General features: G+C 35.4%; 1 pseudogene; it reads right to left on the bottom strand.

Moving 5' to 3' along the window:
- LOC146763443 (uncharacterized) overlaps nucleotides 1-17196 on the bottom strand; it is a 41197-nt pseudogene extending 24001 nt beyond the window's left edge.
- Nucleotides 17197-21251: the final 4055 nt, after the last annotated feature.

Here is a 21251-nt window from a genome sequence, read left to right as displayed (position 1 = left end):
TTAAAGCACACTGTTCCCAAGCCATGGATCTTTTGCTCTTCTCTCTGTTATTCTGAAGCATTGCACAGGAAGCTTAGCAGAGAACAAATAACCTGCCTTTGAAATGCAGGTGTTGGTGATGTTCCTGAACTGGTACAGCATTTCATTAAAGTTGACAAAGATCTATTGGATCATCAGATCAACCCTTCTGAATCAGCAGTATGTTTCTCTGAAATAAAGGCTTTATCTTCTTCTCAAGCTTTAGTTTCTGTTTAATAGCACTGTTCCAGGAGCAGAATCATTAGGAAGTCATTTCTAAGGAGTCCATTCATACTCCCAGTGGAAGGAATCCATTTAGTTATAAGTGCAACAGATCTTTTCTTATTCTGGTTAATGAACTAAGGAGTCTAGTCAAACATAAATTAATTACCTGTAATTTAAATTCAACTGCACAAAAAGATGAGAGGTAGCTTCAAAGAAATAGATGTGCTTGTCAACTTGTCAATGTAACCTACAGGATGGTCCATATTCATAGAGAAATGCAAAAGCACTTCTGCTGTTTTGCTCCCAACAGGGACATCACCCTTTGATCGAGGACTGTACTGAGTTGAGCACACTCTAGCCAGAAAAATTGTGACTTCTGATCATAGCCAGTCATGGCTTTCTGCTTTGTAGTATCTTCTGTCTTTCAGAGCACAACACAAGCTTTCAAAATGTATTTAACAGTACAAAAAATATTGAAAAAGAGTTTTCATTGCTCTTTTCTCTGATGGTTTTATGCTTCCCTCTTGCTACCTCTTCCCCTAATATTTTCAAAAGGTTTGTCATTCTGAGGATTAAGGCCATTACTTCAGAACATCAATAGAAACAACAAAGCCACAGTGAAGTAATGATCACTTGGAAATATCTGCTTTATGGATGAGATTCTCTTGATGGTATTAGTTGGTGTATTTATTTCCAAGTTTCAAGTTTAAAGTTAATTTCAGTGCTTCCAGTGTATTTATATAATTTTATATTATAGAGTGAGTAGAGTTACAGAGTGGATAGAATTGCTTACTGTGCTTTTATGCAGTACAAAAATTATTTGAAATATGCTTTTTTAATGCTTCAGAATCAGTCAGATCTTTCTTTCCTCTCTTTTTTTTTTTTTTTTTTTTTTTTTTTTTTTTTTTTTGGCTCCTGGGTATCTGAATGGCCTGAATAAAGTGTGTCATCCTTAGCTATAGTACTCACCCAAATATTTGCAAAGATAGATTGCAAATATTTATTGATTCAACATGTACTTGTTTGATTAAAGCAATGGTTTCCTCAGATGTGTTCCTGCACTTGCAACACCCATTAACTAAACACTTAGCCTTGATTTTTGACCTGTTATTAGATGAGTGTTGCCACATGAAGAAAAGTATTTGGAAGCTATTTTTACTCCTCAGTGCTGGTACTTGCATATATACACTTTACATATTTTTATAGAAAATACAGCCATACCCCTTATGATTTTTACTGCAGAGATTGGAGCTATGTACCGGCTTGATAAGTTGTAAGAATCAGCCATTTGTCTGAAGTGGTTATTAAACAAGTGGCAGTAGATTTTGAGTCTGGAGAAAGGGAGAAAAACAAAGAGAAAACAGACTGAGAACTATTTATCCTAATATTTCCAGTTTAACTGAGATGATGATGTCAAAAGTTTACATAGTGTTATCATAACTCTGGAAAAAACATCAGCTCTTATTTCAACAGTGTATACACAAAGTGTGACCTGTGGTGTCTTAAAGAGAGGCTCATCTATTAATTACTCTTTTATATAATATATACCCTGCATTTTATATCTCTCATTCTCTCTTTTTCCATTTATGGTCTAAAAACCTCACATATCCTCAAGTTTAAACAAATATGATTTAAAGTGAAAAAAAAAAATCCTCAAGAAAATTAGTGAAGCAGATTGACTTATTGTTATTATACTATTATCAAAAGATGCCTTTGCCCAAATTAGGATGCAAACGACCATATGGTTGTATGCTGATGTCAATAATACAGATGTTATATAACAGTAAACATGAGAAAGAGAGCTAGGAAGAGAAAATTGAGGAGAGGGAAAGAAAGAGACAGATTAACCAGAAGATATCATTCTGTGTATCCTGTGTTGTTCTGTTGGTCCTTCTTCACCTGGGGCTTCTCAGTGGTGGAGAGGCCTCAAGGTAATTCAAAACTTTCCAGTATTGGTACATTGTAGCAAACAAAGGAATTAATGCTCATTGGCTACACAGTTCTTATTCTATTGGTTAAATGATCTGCTTGCTTCTAATGCTAGTTAGTGGGCATGCTCAATCTTTCTCTTTTTCTGAGTTGGTCAGCTGTGAGTTGGTGATCACAATCTCCCCCTGACAGAATTCTCTTTTACCCAATGTAAGCTGATTTCGGCACAGTTGCTGTGTTGGCTTTCCTTGTGGCACATAAATTCTGCATTCTTTTTGTCTATTATCAGTGGTACATTCTTCTCCCCAGTTTTGATAACCTCATCCTCCATCTGAGATAACATCTGGACAATAATACTGCCTTTATCTTATGTCTAGTTCCCATCATGGTGACTTACAGTCCAACTTCTGGGTATCCACAGAGGCATCCCTGGGGGAGGGGTGTGTTTACGCTTTGGTGGTCACAGACGCCATCTGTCCCATAACCTGGGGTGATCTTTATTTGACTGTTATATGTGCAGAAGCAGCTGCTTCTTTACATGGTTTGCCATAAAGGGAAGTTTTGTCTGGATGTGCTACCCAGATCTCACCTCTGCCAGGCCTGGAGTTATTGCCATCCTGTCACTCCATCTTGTGCTTATTTCATGGCAAAGTCCTTGTCTGGCCTTGACAGTGTTTGACACAGGCAACTGTGGTCTTTAGGTTGTTACACTTTTAAAGCCCCAAGTCTCAGTATTTGGTCCAGTCCTGTTTAATATCTTTGCAGATCATCTGGACAAGGAGATTGAGTGCATCTTCAGTTTGCAGACAACACTAAACTGAGTGGGAGTTTTGATTTGTTGGAGGGTAGGAAGACTCTGCAGAGAGATCTGGACAGGCTGGATGGATGGGCTGAGGCAAATGGTATGAATTTCAACTAAGTGAAGTGTCAGTTCCTGCCCTTAGGACACAAAAGCCCCATGCAAAGATACAGGCTTGGGGCACAGTGTCTGGAAATCTACCTGGTGGAAAAGAACCTGGGGATGCTGTTTGATGACTGTCTGAACATGAGCCATCAAAGGACCCAGGTGCCCAAGAAGGCCAAAGCCATCCTGATATGTGCCAGAAATAGTGTGGTCAGCAGGCCTAGAGAGAATTTCTTCTACTGAAAGGGTGGTCAAGTATCTGAACAGGCTGCCCAAAATCCCTGGAAGTGTTTATGAAAGAACTAGACATGGCATTTTATGCTGTGGTTTAGTTGACCTGCTGCTGATTGGTCAAAAGTTGGACTCAACGGTCCTGGAGGTCTTTTTCCAACCTTATTGATTCTATAATAATATTCTTTATCTAATTATAGAATACTATAGCATATTATAGAATATTCTACAATATTATTATATAATATAATAATATTATATAATAATATTCTAAATAATATTCTAATTACCACCATTTCCATGATGGTATATAATAATTTCTTTAATTATCATAGAGTTTTTGCCTCAACAATCTTGCCTGCGAGGCTTTCTCTACACTTTACTGATTCTCCTTAGGAAAAAAAAATTTCTTGACATCTGTTTTAATATCATTTGTCTTTATATTCCCTTTAACCTCTTTGTCCTACTGGTAATCATATTAGCTGGAAAAAAAGAACAAAATAACTAATATCAGGATACAGTTCCTGATTCCTACAGAGAACTTTAATAAAATTCCCCTTATCTGTATTTTGCAGTTGAAAAATAAGCAAAGATTAATAGTACTTCCTTTTATACAAGCCTGGGGTTAATCTTACAATTCTCATTTCTCCGAAGTGTTAGCTATATATATATATGATCTTTTCATTTAAATTAGCAAGGAAGAAATATCAAAGGAAAATAACAATAAAACCAAACATAAAATCCAACAAAAAAAAATTCTAAAATTCTTCTTTATAATCTTTATATACTGCAGGGTTTTTTGTTTTGTTCTTTGCTTAAGAGTGGGTGTTATTTTTGAAATTCATTTGCATTTAATTTCTACTTAGATTGTTTGGGTTTTTGATGATACTGTACTTTCTTGGTATTTTGACATTAAAGTGGTAATAGTCCAGAACTTTTTAATAGTCACACCCATGTATCACCATCTTCAAAAGATGCAGACCTGTACAACCTGTGTGCTTTGGCAGGATGACCAGAAGAGGTAGCTTAAACTACCATTGTTTGAAAAACACCCTGATTTTTGAGGTGGAGATATTTAGGAAAGGGATGTTGTATCTATTTATATAGAATTATTCTTTCTGCTTCCTTTTACCATGCTTCTCTGTGAGACAATTCAAAATGACTATTACTGCAGAGGGGCAGAGTTGTTCTACTCATGATGATACAGCCCAGATCTTCATGTCATATAACCATGTCAGTCTTAGAAATGTTTTCTCAAAAGATGCTTGTCTGATACAAAGAATATCCCTATGCTCATCTAACTTCCCATTATATTTTCAATTTAGGAAGCAATTTTGGCTTCTATGAAGAGCCATTTTTTGCTGCTTCAGTTGCAAAGTGTCTGCATCTAGTGACACAGGGATACAAGAGGCAATCCTACTGGTTTATTAAATAAAGTCGAAGACAGTTCAGCTGAAGGAAAAATGGGCATAAGTTCAGATATAACCATTTTGGAAACTCAGTGGTGCCCAATGACTATCTTAAGATATTTAAATGAGTCGTCTATAATGCAAAATTCATCATAGAATTATAGAATCATAGAATGGCTTGTGTTGGAAGGTACCTTAAAGATTATCTTTTTCCAACCCAGCTGCTATTAGCAGGGATATTTTTCACGAATTTACCAATATAACTATTTAAAATTTGGATTCAGAACAACTATTCATCTCTTTTATTACACAACTTGCATTATTTTAGATTTTTGTCTAATCTATTCACTCTGCTTATACGTGGAATCTTATATAAAAATATTCAAGAAGTGTTGGGACACAATCCTGTGCAATCCTGTCAATCCAGGATGACTCTTCTTGAGTCAGGAGGTTGGACCAGATGACCTACTGTGGTCCCTTCCAACCTTTCCCTTTCTGTGATTCTGTGATTCTGTGAATACAGCTTATTTATTCTTGGAATATTTAAGTTTCTTCATATAAACCACAAAGTTGTTTACATTCACTTAGACTTTTAATATTAAAGGCTTGCAACTACCCTGCCCTAAAAGGCAGAGACAACCATATGATATATACACACAACTAAAATTTTTTCACAGTCTGGTAGCTGCAGAATGAAAGGATAAGCAGTAATTGAAAATAGTAGGCATAAAGCACAACCAGTGCAGAATGGAAAGGCTTGCATTTACTTTGCATAGCTGTAACTAGAAACACTAGTTCCAAGGAAAGAAGAATCATGACCAGAAACTGCCAGTACCAATCCCTGACCTAATATAAAATTTCCCAGCTCCGTTGATTTCAATAGAGGTAGAAAATTTACAGCAGTGAAAGCTGTAGGCCATTTTATTGCCCCGATTATGTTCTTACCCATGTGTAGTAAGGATGGATATCATAGACCCTGGTTTATCTCTCACTCTGTGGAAGATGAATTTGTTCCTGGGTAGTTTCTGCGAGCTTCACTCATGAAGCAGCAGTAGGACTGGTGAAGAATAGGAACACTTTACCCATTGCAAAGTCTGTGCATTCTCACTTCTTCTGTATATGTGGGCTACTGGTGAGGGAGAGCAGTATATAAGCAGAGACATGAGCAAAAAATACTTCTGGAAGAGATCATCTGCATTGCCTTTGGAGATCTAAGAAATTATGAAAATCCAGCCTCTCTCTACTCACTATTACCTAGTTTTAATTGATGGGATTCAAAAGCAGTTTGAAAGTCTCAGGGCACTATTCTGCATAGGTTTGCATGTCATATCACATTTTCTCATAATTTATTAATTTTCATTCATAATTTAAATGAGAACATTGTGAAACATGACTCTAGCTGAAGATGTTGAAAATCAGTATTCTCTACCTTTTTCCTTTTTTCAAGTCTTTGCACCACAGATCTGATATAAAGATAGAGGAAATTTAAAGAAAGAGAAGTGTTTTGGCAGACAAATAAAAGGTATAGCCAAACAAAATAACATGAGTTTGTATCTAGGAGTCATATTTTTAAAAACAAATTAACAGTTTTTATTTGCAAAAATTTGCTGGTAACCAAAGGAAGGGGACAGGAACAGATTGCTGGCAATCTGAGGAACTCACCTATGCATCAGCTCAACAGCTCTTGGCAATACAATTTGAATTGATGGTGAGATGCCAGGTGGGCAATTTCATTGAAGCTGAACATACAGAAATATTTAGGAATACCTTTGAAGACATTGTCACATATATTGTCATGTTATGTGACAGGAAACAGTTAATGGAACAGAAAATACACTTCATGATGTCTCTTGACCTCTTTGTTTTACACAAACACAAAAGGATACTGAGTAAAACTGAATTATTAGAAAGACGAGAAAGATGATTAGGAGATTAGAAAACTATTTTCTACAACATATAATTAACCAGCTATAGTCATTATCCTCAATATCAGCAGTGTAAGGGCAACAGTTAATAGTCAGGTGCTTGCACCGACATTGATTCCTACAGGATTTTCTAAAGAAACACCAAGATACTGTAATAAATCCCCACTGATTTAGTTTATGATCCTCTGAAAGCATGATCTCTGGAAAATAGGTTTGCATAAAATTGGTTATGCTGCCTCACAGGGGCACAGAAAATATACAGGTTGCCTGTGAGACATCCCAGTGTATATGCCAGTATGCAAGAACCTCAAGGGGGCTCTGGCACAGGGGATCCCCAGATCTCTAAATTTGTTGGTCAACAGGAGCACCCAACTTGAACAATCTCTCACCAGTCATGGAAGTGGGATCCATGAGCTACATCAAATAGTGGCTTTTGAGCATGTTAGCAGATATTAGACATCATTAATTTATGGCATTTTATATCTTTTGTGAATTTAGATGCCATGACCTCAGGAGGATTTGAAAAACAGACTTTTTTTTTTTTTTTTAAGAAGAGAGATATTAAACTGAAATATATGTATCAAAAAGAAACAGGAAAAAACCCAAACAAACCACTTTGGAAGAAACAGAAATCCTTTTGATTTAAAGCGTGAGCCATTTTCTATCATTGGATTGTTTTCTGCACATGGTTCAGGATAGCAGGCAGTGCTAGTGCCATAAACAGGGCTGATCTGAAGGGGGGTAGCCACACTTTTGTTTGTATGAGCAAAATCCAGGGTCTGCTAGTTAGCTGCAGTTAGCCAAGCTCAATCCTTTTTTCTGATGAGGGCCTCTACATCTGTCAAACCACTGTACTTGGTCATATTTTCCTTTGTTTAATTTTAAACCTTTCTCATCATCTTCACTTTCTCATGTCATTTTTTAATCTGTCTGAAAGGATATGCAAAAGAAAGGACTTTAAATTATTTTTTTTAGAAATGCTTAATGTAAGTGGTGCATAAGGGCAGACAGAATTCAATTTGGGTAAATGTTAGCTAATACACACTTGCAAAAAATTGTCTGAATTTTAAAAGGCTTTGGTCCTGGTTCAATGCGTATTTGAGTGTTCCTGAGAGGATAAAGCCCTTCATTTCCTTGTCAGGAGCTAAGGATTCTCTTTCTACTCAATCAGCAATGCAAAGAACTTAACATGGAGCTCTGACCCCTCTTAAGAAGAATGTGAGTGATTGTTCAATGAAGACCAATTCTTGGTGTATTGTTGCAAACAGGTTGTTTGGGCAAATCATAGGCATTGAAAAATGGCATACAAATACCATAATCCTGTTATACAAAGCAATATTACAAGCTGGGTAGGCACTGAGTCCCACATTCATAGGACCACTTAAAAAGATTTAATACTAGAATTTCAGAGAAGGTTAATGAAAGCAGTAAATGATATGCTAGAATTTGCAGGAAACAAGGCAGCACAAAGAGCAAGTCATTCCACTCCAGCCTCACTATGCCTTTTTATGATGGCAGCAAAATAGTCAAAGTGACCATTCCCCTAGACAGGGAGAATTTAAAGTCACTATAGGCAATTCTATTGCATTGCCCTCTGCAGTCTTCAGTACTGCACTCTTGGAAGCTGGCCTGGAAAAGGAAGGCAACTGCAAGATTTCTGTATTGGATACTTCATCTAGACCAGAAGCCCAGAATGGTTTGTGAACAACCACTCTCAGCAAAGCCCTACTTAGTAGAATATAGGCAGGAGCTGCTCTCAGTGCTGCAAAAGGCAAGTTTACATTCTCCCCCACCTTTTTCCCTTGGGCAAATACAGATTACTGAAATAGAAAGGCTGGATACTGAATTTGGTCAAAATTTGGCTGTCATATAATGTTCTTTAGTTTCTTACATATTTCAGCATAGAATGAAGAATTTGAATTCTTTTTATCCTTTACACACTATTTTTATTAGCTGCAGATATTTCTGCAACACACCCTCTCTGGCTGAACATGGCAAATGAGGTTTCATAATTTCCAAACATATATATTCACATTGTGAGTGGAAAGTTATATACCTACACATTTCTTTCAGTATGTGTAGTTTATTTTGTAGTTCTTAGGGCACAGAAAAAATACAATAATTACCAGGCTAGAAGACATGCCAAAGATTCAAAACTTTTTGCTGAGATTTGAACTGAATTTAGTTTCTTAATGCTTATAAGGAGGTTATTATTATAGTATTAAGTGAGATCTATTGCGAACAACAAGTGTTTCAGTAATTGTAAAATCTGTAAAACAGACAGGGCTATTTAAGATGCTTCAAAATTTATAGCACATTATATCTAATTAATACATTCAAATATGAGTAATAATTTATTATTTGAAATATGAAGCAACATTTTTCTGTATTCATGTTTTATATTAAAAACAACATATACAATTCCCTTAATAGTGTTGGAATGGACAATTAGTCTAGAATGGTATACTGACTTAGTCCACTACATCATTTCTTGACCTCTGTATGTCACAAATTAAATCTGGATTAGTTAGGAAAGAATTACTGTAGAAGATTCAACTGAGCTCTTCATTGGCATGTGAAAACCAGGGTTTATTAGCAGGGTTGTGGTTGTGTAGGCATTGAAGTGTTTATAATTAATTAATCTCCAGGTTCAATTACCATAGCTAAACTCATACTTATTAACTGCTTTTATTACAAACTATGTATCCTTTTCTAATAAATTAATTCATTTATTATATTTCCTTCAGCATAATTATGTTTTTAAAACATTATCATGAAATAGAGAGAACTCTAGAGTGCTAAACTGATTTTTTAAAGTTCCTTGAGGTTATCAGATAAGTGAAACTGAGTAAGTACAATATATTATTATTATTATTATTATTATTATTATTATTATTATTACACAGAAAATATAGGCAAGACTGAGTACAGTAGGTGTATACATATATGTCTGTATATTTGTACTACTGGTGTCTGAATTACATTTCAGGATTATTTCACGTGCAAAATTAAAGTTGTAGTACTTCACTGAGTCCTTAATTGGGAAAAGATATACAGGAAAATTCCATAGGGTTCCAATTGTTTACGGCTCTCCAAAATCTCCAGTACGGTGTAAAGGATGGGATGTATTTTTCTCAGTAGTGGTAGCCACCCATTTCAGACTGATCTCTGTAGATCAGGAAGATCTCTGTAGATTTATAGTAATCACCTTAGACTCTCTACAAGAAGATCCTGGACCAAGATGACTGAGTCACTGAATTACTTCCTCTGCAGTGATGCCACAGTAATTAGAGAACTCCTGTTCTAAGGTGATCCCTGAACTCCTTAAGAGAGTTATTTCTTATCAGCATGAAAATTATAGTATTCTTCCTTCTCTCAGACTGAGTGGAATGAATTTAAAAGACATGTGAAGATCTGTAAATCTATAGGAGCATGAAAATCTAAAGAATTTCTGCAATGGCTGTAGTTTGAACAGGACTACATTTAAAACAGACATTTCTAGGCATGTAGTGTGCCACAACAGTTCAGCAGCTGACCTAATCCAGAAAGATTTTACAGCTGGTGTTGAATGCCTTGTCACAGCTGCTTTGCTGCATTGTTAAAAGCAGTGTGAGCATCTTTACAGAGGCAGCAGTACCATCATGTGTAACCACAGAGTGTGTACACAGGGATTGATCTGATCCAGCTGCAGGTGTATGAGTTAAACATGTACCTCTAAGCTAATTACTGCTATCAATGGAGAAAAGTATACACATGGAGAGATTAATTAATTTGACTGAACTGCTGACTAAACGACACTGGCCACAAGGGATATGAGCCTACATACCTACCTTAAATCAAGACTTCTAAATTCTAAAGCTACATTAGAAGAGAAAAATTCCATTCACACTGTTTAATGGATCAGAAAAAGATAAAGTAGGTTCCACTTAAGACTTCACTACTTAGAATTTCATACCAAACCAGAAGAGAAATGAGTCAGAGAGTCAGGGTGGAGGTCTTGAGAGAGCAGATACTCCTGAGAATAGTAAAATGTCTGAAATTATCCTATTGCAGAAAACATTCAGGCATAAAACAGACAATATCACTGTGGGCCTTACAAATTTCATAGAATAAGACAAATACCTGCCTGCAAAGAGTCCAAACAATCTCCATATGCATCTCTAAGCATAAGAATAAAAATTATGCTATTTTTCTTTCCATCCCTGGAAATTGAGGAAAGGAATTGAAAGGAAATTAAGTGCTCAGCTTTGAGGGAGATCTAAGGAGGGAATAAAATTTAACAGAACAGCAATATATGCCTGTGTCTGTCTAGAGAGATGCTAATTAAATATTATGGGGGAAAGAGGAAGGAGGTACTATCTCAAGACTTCAGATATTTCTATGTGGGAAAGCTGTCTCTATCACAAAACAGGAGGTGATGGCCTCAAAATTTGGTTAAATAAGATGAAAAAACTACTTCATGAACACCTATAATTGAAAGGCTCCATCATGCAGCATTAATTCAAAGGAAGTTTATCCATGAAATCTTATCTGAATAGTTTTTAAATTTTCATTTTAAGTGAAATCTGCTACTCTGCAAATGATTTAACTAGTAAAGCAGGCTTATCTATTTCTCTGGAGCAAGGAAATTTGTCTGTCTTAAGAGAGACCCATTATATCACATACCAAAAGACAACTTTCACCTTAATGAGAGGTAAACATTTTGAAGGCAGAACCTCCAGAGATCAGTGACCTCTCACCAAGAAAAGCATGACAGCATGTAAACCTGAGCATATTAATTAATAGTAAATTTTTAAAAATGATTGAATGGATTGATTTATAAATTTATTTACTTAGTTGCTTTTTTATTTATTAAGAGTACCCTCCCAGGAATATGACAAGCAAGTCATATTCCAAAACTGCACTGGGAGGCAGATGGCTGAATATGACTCCAGAAAGTGATAGACAGAACTCCATGCAGCCAGAAGATAACATTGCCTGCCCAAGTGCTGGAATTTGATATGTAGAATATAACTACTAGCTCTCAGTAGTATTCATTAACACTTTGAATATATATGCCTGGGTATGTGATCTGAGTGTGTACAGCCTGTTGATTTGCCTGTCGGATTTCATAATAACATTTATAAATATTTTGATTAACTTCAAACAGCTTTGTCATAGAAACAGATATTTAAAAAGTAAATGTCTGAGGAAAACTCATGAGGCAGAAGATAGATATCTGAATAACATCTCTAGAAAAAAAAAAAAAAAAAAGAGAACATGGGGCTTAACCTAGGTAGAAAGATATTCAAGGATCAGGGATTTGGGACTATAGAAATTCTCTGTGATTCTGAACAACTCTTTAAGGATTTAGTATCCCCAAAAGTCTGTGAAGCTTGCAGAAATTTAAGAGAACAAAAGTTTTTGGAACTATTCTTGTCTTGTCTCAATGTTGGGGTACTCACAGAGGAATACAATATATTCAGTAGAAGGTATCTTCTTATTGGCTAGATGTTATGGGCTTATGTTCAATAATTATATGTTAATTAATAATTAATGTTTTCTGCAGTAATTTTACAGCAATCTCAAGTTGTGCTTTGTATGTCATCTACACACTGAAATAATCCGTATGAACACTGTTCTGTCAAATTTCTCCAAAACAATTTCACAGCAAAAGCATTTAAGCATTTGGTAGAGTTCCACCAGCACTTGCAGAAATTTAGTGCACCTGCAAAGAATCATCTTTTCACCCATATTATAGCATACACTGACAAAGTCTTAGAATCTCTTGTCTCATAAGTCCTGCCAGCATATTTTCATTACTTTCAAGCATTTTTCAAAACTTTTCCAGTACTTTACTTTCAAGAACTCCGTCCTTTACCCACTCGTCATCTACACTGTGATTCATTCCTGCTTTTACACAGCATTCATGTGTTCAAACAGTCCAGGTCATGAATATAGGTCAGTGTAACCTCTAAAAAATAGAAGCAAGAATAACCCTAACCAGAAAACAACACCTCCACAAAAACAGCAGTACCCAGAGAGGTGCTACAGATGTGACAGAAATACCAGAAGTACCTCTGTTATGGTACAAACCAAATACTGTCACAGAAGCAGATCTCTTACCAAGCACCTGGGAAGAACTGACTAGAAGGAATACATGCTGCCCTCTAAAAGCTACACGTGCTTGTGTAAGTTACTTCTATTTTTAGAGTGCCTCAAATATTTAGTAGGTCACTGCATGAAGACCTTGTCACTAGAAGAAGATATGGTGAGATAGATGCTAAAGGGTACTGCTACATTGTAGTCAGCATCTTTGATTCTTGTGCATTGATTACAATGAAATGAAGAAAAAAAAAGAGAAAAGAATAACACACAAAATTACAGAGAAAATAAAACTCAGACACTTGATTTTTAAATGGCCAAATCTCCAAATTATATACAATTTATTAATATAATATATGACATAAATCTTGTCAGCCCTTTGTTCTTGTTGATTTCTATAGGACATAGGTGCAATGGAAGCAGGGAAATATTTCTATACACCTCATCTTGATCTCAGAAAGTAGTGGGCTAATGGAGCAATTTTTTCTAAAATGTATGCTGCTCACTGTGCAGTCTCAGTTGCAAATCCCTAAAACATTCCACAACTGAACTATTTTATTCCTTATTTTGAAGCAGCTAGTGTTTTCCGCTGCCAGAGGTCTGGTACTGGATTTAGCAGACCAGGGAATTGCTTTAGGTTGTCACTTCTTCTCTTAGAAAATGCAAATTCCAGGCTGCCTGTAGAAATTTTATTAATCATCCTGCCAGTTCTCTTTAGACATAAAAGGCTGAAAAAAACCATAATTGAATGAGAAAAGGAAAAAAAAAAAAACCAAAAAACCACCATTTTCTGGTATTGTAGCCTTGAGACTCTCATAATGCTTTTCCTATCCTTCTGTGAAAGTGATGGAATTTTTATTTCAGCTCTGATTCACATTGCTGATATAATGTCAGGTGACTAAAGGTAACAGCTGGGGGAAGAAAGACATCAATTACATTTGCATTCAGACTATCATTAGGGTTGTAGAAATCTGTAGCACTTCAGGGCTAATTTCTGCAGTGATGTTAACTAAATAGTGAAGCAGATTTGTGAAACTTCCATGACAATTCTGTAGCAGTAAATGCTGCAAAAATTATAACAGCAAGAAACATAATATATGTAATTTAAGCCATTTTGTTATTATTTTGGTTTATATCCAATTATTAAATTACACAGTGAAAACTGTTAGCACTAGGAAACATATAGCAAATTAAATATTTGCTATGAAGACTCAGAAAATAAGAATTCTTTTCCTGCTGGCAGCATGAGGTAATAAGCTATTTCCCACAAGACAGGATAAACTTATTCTCTTCACTGCAGTCATTGTTTTGTTCAGACATCTTTATTCATGTGTATGTATACTCCATCATTTACTTATAGGTACATCACAAATAATGAAAAGAATTTAATAGAAAATTATCCTACCAGAAAATATAATTTATCAAAAATTAAAAATGGAAACAAAAATATTACTACAATTATAACATAGTCCTTCAATGTTAACAAAATGAAAAACACAGGAAAATAAAAAAAAAATAAAATTCAATTTTAGTGAATTCAACTGAATGCTTCAACTGAAGTGTTTCAATTGAAGTAATATTGCGTGTCAGGTTCGTATTGTTTCCTCTATGGCATTTACAGGTAATATTAAATTATTCACTGATAAAGTAAAAGCATTTTAAATAGAAACCTTTAAATAGTTTTAGTAATTAAAATTAGTATATTTTCTTTCAGGATATCTGAATTCCTAATATTTTCAATATTTAGTCTGACATACATGAATGCTTATTCCTTAACCATGAAAAATCAAGTATTGAAAACATGTACATGAAAAATACAATGTAAAATGGAACTGTGGAGCACATTCTATTTTTCTCAGGTAGTATGTTAAACGAAGGATGGAATGTGAAGGGTTTTTTCCCTGTCACTTTGTTTTTCTGCTTGCACTGATACAGCTTATGCCATCACAGAATCACAGAATGGGTAAGGCTGGAAGGGACCTCACTGGGTCATCTGGTCCAACCTCACTGCTCAATCAGCGCCATCCCAGAGCTCATGGCACAGGATTATGTCCAGACAGCTCTTGGATATTTTCAGTGAAGGAGACTCCACAACATCTCTGGGCAAATTATTCTTGTGTGCAGTCACCTGCACAATAAAGAAGTTCTTTCTCATGTTCAGGTGGAACTTCTGTGTGTCCGTGTCTGCTCATTACCTCTTGTCCTATTGCTCGGCACCATTAAGGAGAGCTTTTCTTGTATTTAACGAAATGAGCAAATAGACAGTAAAAAGAAGACCTAAAAAGGCATCCAGATTTCCTGCAATAGGACTTATAAAGAGAAAAGAAATACAGGCCAGATTCTTTGACTTCTCTTCAAACTGAAGGATGGAAGAATGCTCTCAGGCTTTGTATCACCCAAAACCAAATAAACCAGGTGAATGAAAAAATTACTGATTAACCTGATTATTCTTTTTAATGTATTGAATTTCTTGCTGAAGTCATATGTTCTTGTCCATAAATAAATATCTTTTTTGACAGACAACAATCCTGTCTCTTTTGATATGGAAAATGTGACACCAAAACTCCAAACTGATCTCAACTGATGACAGTGAGTGTTCGTAAATTTCTGCAGCCTGAAATAAATTAAGTGTGTCAACACTTTCCACAGAAGCAAAATTCTGCCTTTTGACAGGTGTATGTAGGTTCTTGACAGTAAACAGCAAAAGATTCAAGCAAATTGACTGACTGCAAAGGAAATGGGATTAATTTTACTGCATGTCTATGATTATAGTGGTAACTGCACACTGAACATACAAACACATAGATCCAAAGGTAAAAAAATTCAGTCTATTTTCATTTGTGAACATGAGATTTTGTTTTTTCTACCTTCATGGTTCATCCATATTAAAAAAAATAATTTGGGCTCATTACTTTCCAAACAACCTCCAATGAAGACACAGCTCAGATCTTTTGGAAACAAAATGTACTATGTCTTACTGCTCTTCCATGTTGCTGATGTGCTCAAAGAATATACAAATTTGGTAAGTAGGATTTTCCTTTGAAAAAACTATCTTCCTGCCACATTTCTTATAGTTTCAAATCAGTAGTTCTGGCTTAAAGCCAAACTCTCTGATATTCTACTGATTCGTCTCTGACACCTTTTACAAGTTAGGTCCAAACTTACAATACTCCATTTTTGCCATTAATTACTTGTTTTTACTGAGAGACGGCACATCTTTGCTAGTCATTCAAGGATGTCACATTACCAGTTCATCTAATTTCTCTGCTCCTCTTCTTAGGTTAGAAAATCTTCAAACACTTGTATTGCTTTGCACCTGTAATTTGGTGGTAATGACCTCATGTTGATTATGAATAAATGCTGGGCAAAATTAAAGACATGCCCATACAAATATATGTAAATTAGGAAAACAGACTTTGGAGATTTGATCAATAAAGGACTAAAGGATTCTTGCATTTGGGCAATATAAGCCATATTTAAGGTGAGTCATCTTACTGCCCAGTGTTCTCTGCATGTTGATTGGTTAGACAGGATAGTCCCTTTTATTTGAAAGTACTGTTAGAAGCACAAAGATCACAGAAATTGTTGATAAATAGATAAAGCACATTATACTTTTAATTTAAATAATTATTTTTTAGTGTTTACAGAATCAAGTCTGTGATAACCCTATGATAAAATCTTATCAACAACCATTTTCAAGCAGTTTGTTTTGTATCTGTCTATTTCCTGGGTGCAACACAGTAATTGTTAACTACTTTCCACATTTCTTTTATGAATTTGGTGTTTCTGAGTTGGGAAATGCGCTGGATCAAAATCCCTTAAAAAATAAACAATATACAGAGCTAAGGGAGCTGATTTGCAAGCTTTCAGGCACTATTGACTTGAATAGGCAACTATCCTTGGTAACCCAAAACATGTGTACCATATTCCATATCTCTGCTACATCATATGCCCAAGATTGTCTCTGTCCCTCTAACACCCAGGGGCCAGAAGGAGAACCAGGTTGTCTGGGCCTGGGCCAGGAAGGAGGGGGGTGCCAGGGTCACTTCAAGATTTGGAGGACACTCATTCAGAGCCTCTTTTTCTTCCCACTCTAGCCAGATTGCTAAGACTTGCTTCACTGAGTCACTGTTTCTCTCTGGGCTCCTTGCTTGCCTCAGGTCTCCAAGAAAATGTATTTCTTGATCTTAAACAGTTTCAGGGAAAATTTTGCAAATTGAAGCTGTAGGTTTCAGTGCCCAGTACGTCTGCCTCTTTCCTTTTACAATGCAAAAACAACTAAGTACTGCAGTGCCAACACCAACTGGGTCCAGCTGGCTGAAAAACAAGCAGGGAAATTGATGCTGCAGCTTTACCTTGCCCCAATTCCAGCCACTGCCCAAGTTCCTGGTTCCAGATGCTGCCCAAGCTCCAGCCCTGACCCAGTTCCATCTGCCATTGTTGATGGAGCTGATTCCACCAGGAGACCCATCCTGTTGGATGGCATGGAGCAAATGGATCAAGGGGCATTTGAATGGGTTTTGACTCTTGGTTTCTTTTTGTTTTGTCCTTGTTCCCTGTTGTTGGCTGTCTGGGGGAAGAGCAGACTGCCTTATAAATTGTCTTAAACCATGACAGAAGCAAATGTAGGTGACTCTGAACCCATTTCCTCCCTTGTCACACTTTCTAGAGGGTCACACAATAAAACTATTTATTATGAGGGTATTTTTAGTGTAGTGAAGTTTAGACCCCTCTTCCAGGGCATATCCATTAAGTCACTTTGAATATATCATTAAAATTCCATCAGAGTTTTAGAGTAAATAATTGTTTTGTCCTTGCTCTATATCTGGAATTTTAATGGACATGCACACGTCCATGAAGAGTCTTCATCTGAATTTGTGACTTTGCTGCTGACTTTGTGACTCATTGAAGACCTCAATTTACATTCATTCATAAATACAATCATCATGCAGAAATAAGACATTTTTTCACCTTAGTTCCCTAAAGGCCGTACATTTGAAACACATCAAATTGGGTAATATTAGATTTCACAGAAGATACCACTGCCTTTTCCTTAGAAGCAGATTCAGCAGTTATTTTCATGCAAGATTTTATATACTTATGCAGGAATTGAAATATCTATTTCTAGACTATTTCAATTTGAATTTGCCTAAAATATACCCTAGAAGATAACCTATTAAGCAAATGTGGCAACAGCCTCCATTGACCCTGTAGGTGAATATAACATTTCCATTTAGTCAGGTGTATTCATGTTAAAAATTTCATACACTAATATGGGACAATTTCTGCCCAATTCTGAGATCTTCTTGAGCCCTTTTTGATGCAACCCCAAGTTCCCCCTGAAACTCACATAAGCTGAATATCCTATCTGGCAACATAAGATGCTTAGTTAGTCTTGCAAGTTTAGATCCTATGGGAAGTGTTTCCTTACCAAAAAATTATTATCTTTTGATGCTCCTCCTCTAACTGTAGTGTTTCTAGCATGCTGGCACTGTATTTCTCACTTTTTATCAGTCCCTTTTATTATCTACTGGATCAATTAATGTTTTTCACTCCACTGTAGGTGGGGAAAAATTAATTAGACTACTATGGGGGATACTAATTTCTTCTTATCTTTTCCTTCAAGCTTGAATTTTTAATGGGGATTTGTTTGATCCCTTTCAAACCAGAATATTATATTAAAGTTTTGCATCTATCTGATTGGTCATTTGGTTATATTGCATGTGCAGTGACTTTATATCCATTTAAAAATATATAATAACAGGAAAAATACAAAGGAAAAACTGAGAATAAAGTGAAGAAGAAGAAACTTAGAAGAAACTGAAAATCCTATATGAGACTATCATAGGGATATTACAATTCTGCTGTCACACTTTAAATCTGGTGAGATGCAGACTCATGCCATTTTTGTTCAGTGAATCAAATCATGTCAAGGCATTTTTTCCTGCACAATTGTTACACAGTGTTGAGTTTGTGCCACTTATTATGGTACTAATTAGGCTATCTCTAAATTTAATATCATCTGGAGAAATTTACTGATAAAAGCTACCAGGCTATAAATTCTGAACATGGAGGAAGTAGGAGGAAACAAGCTAAAATTAGACCCTTTATTTATAGTTAGTGTTATGGAAGTCCAGAGGGAGATGCATCTATTTCTATCATGACCAAGCATAGACTGGAAAATAGATCCTTAGAGTGATATACTCTTTCTTTCCATTGTGCATAAAGGGCTCTACCATTCTTCCTGCAACTTGCTAATTCTAATTTGATCTGACAAAAGCCAAAGAACAAGACACTGTGTAGATGTTCAGATGACCAAAGACAAAATGGAAAGAAAAAGGCCCACAGGCTGTAACCAGTCTTAGAAGGCATTTCATCAGGATCCTGCAAAAGGAATCAAAGTAGGAGAAAAAAAGAAAAAAAGGGCAAGAAAATAATTACCCTTTGCAAAGTTTGGCTGGCATTCCTGGAAAAGTTTGAACTTTGTTGCTGCTTCTGGCTATCTGTACAAATCATTTTAACAAAAGATTTTCCATAAGTATTTTTTTTTGTATATATATATATGTGTGTGTGTGTGTGTGTGTGTGTGTGTGTGTGTGTGTGTGTATCAAATAGAATTTCATAACCACATACACATAAACTCTATAGTTCAGTATTTAATTTACAGTAATTGGGACTTTTGCTTATAATTTTCACAGTTACTCATCAAATAAACTGCCATCCTAAAATTTCTTAAAGATTTTCAAGTCCTCTGACAGGAGTTGCAAAAATGCTTCAGAATTTCAGAACTGAAAGTACTTAGTAAATATCACGCTACTGGGTAGCTGCCAAGGCATTTGGAAGATGGTAACGTGGAGAAAACTGCTGGAGAGTAGTACTTTAAAAAATAGACTTTGAATTTTTTTTTGGAGTAGTCTTGTGAGGAACACCTGGACTAACAAAATGTGTATTACCAGATTAAGTGAACAGATGCAATATTTCACTTAGATTTGAGGCCATATAACTCAGACTTCTAAATTGTCAGAAACTGAAGAGTGAAGATCCCATTGATGGAATTCAGCTCACTGAATGATTTCTTTCCAAAGGGTATCTAGAATTAGCTGTTTTCCTGGTTTGCCTATTCAATAAGTGGAAAGAAATAGACATTTCCAAGGAAAATTCATGCAATCTTCACAGAAGTATCTGCCCTCAGTTAGCACTAACTGATTTTTTTTTTCCTACTGTGAAGCTTATATATAAAATTCCATGTTATATTCTGAATTTTAATTCTTCCCAATGCAAAAAAAAAACCATTTTCCGACCTGGATGCATATTGAAAAAACCTATCTTTTGATAATGGGGAGAAAGCACACCTAACACATTGGGTCTGTGTATTACTGATAAGTGATTTCTTTGCACTAAATAGATATCTCTATATTCAGTTACATGTATACAAGTATGAAGCAAAAAGACATTTGGAGAAATACATTTAGCTTGTTTTGGTGTCTTAAAATTTGAAATTTAAATAGTGCCACAGAAAAGGTAAAATATATAAGTATCCTACACTGTTAATTTGTGTTTTACCGAAGAAATGAACTGTTGTACCACATTTTGTCATGAACGCTAAACAGACTATTCAGAAGTAGAATTTAAACTGTTGCCACCCAAAGTGTCTGGTGTAGTACATGTAGAATGATATGATTTAATTTTTCCAATGTTATTCATATGATAACAATTAAGGGTCATACTAGCACCAGAGGAAACAGCTTTTTTATGAGAAACACAAAGAATATAAAAATCGCCTTGCTTATGTTAATTTGTTCTGAATGAAGAAGCAACATGGAGATCAGGATTTTTAAAAAATTTTATTCACAAAATACCTTGCTTATTCAGGCAATGAGATACAAAATAAAGTGTGTGTTACTATGAGATAACGTTCACCTCTGGGGCTGCTGTAAAGGAAAAAAAAAAATACAAATTGCATTCTAAAGAGAGCTATTGCCTACAAAGAACTTGAGAAAATTGGTATTACTGCTAAAAACACTCTAAAGTACCTAATTAGGATTTTGGAGATGGGATTAGTAAACCTTTTTTAAGAAGAAGAATCTGCACTTGTTAGAGCAATTATATATATTTCTACTAATTCAAAAAAGAGTAGTGAAACATAATGGCTGAATACTTTTCTTTCATATGTGCCCTTAAGTACAACGTTTTAAATATACAAAAAGAACATCAAACTTTCAAGGAGGCAAGTGGTTAAAAGTCAGGCAACTTTAATTTACCCCTTGTGCTCACGTCTTACAATAGCTGTCTCAGTTTAAGATCATTACTTGTTTTATCTGTAATGGAATGGATTTTTATTTTCTTTGCAGTGATCTTGGATTCATCTGGAGAGAGTTCCCTTCAGTTATCTCCTACTTACACTTTCTAAAATCAGTGAAATAATCTTTCCATTCTTTTTATTTTTTGAACCATTCTTACTCTTTAGCTCACTGTCTTGTACAATAATTTCATTTTTAAAATAGGTGGTAGTATTCAGATCTGGAA

The sequence above is a fragment of the Lonchura striata genome, chromosome 1A, assembly GCF_050655825.1.
Source record: "Lonchura striata isolate lonStrDom1 chromosome 1A, ASM5065582v1, whole genome shotgun sequence".
Taxonomy (NCBI): Eukaryota; Metazoa; Chordata; class Aves; order Passeriformes; family Estrildidae; genus Lonchura; species Lonchura striata.
Note: the sequence above shows the minus strand (reverse complement) of the source record. Positions and strands in the feature narration are given on the sequence as shown.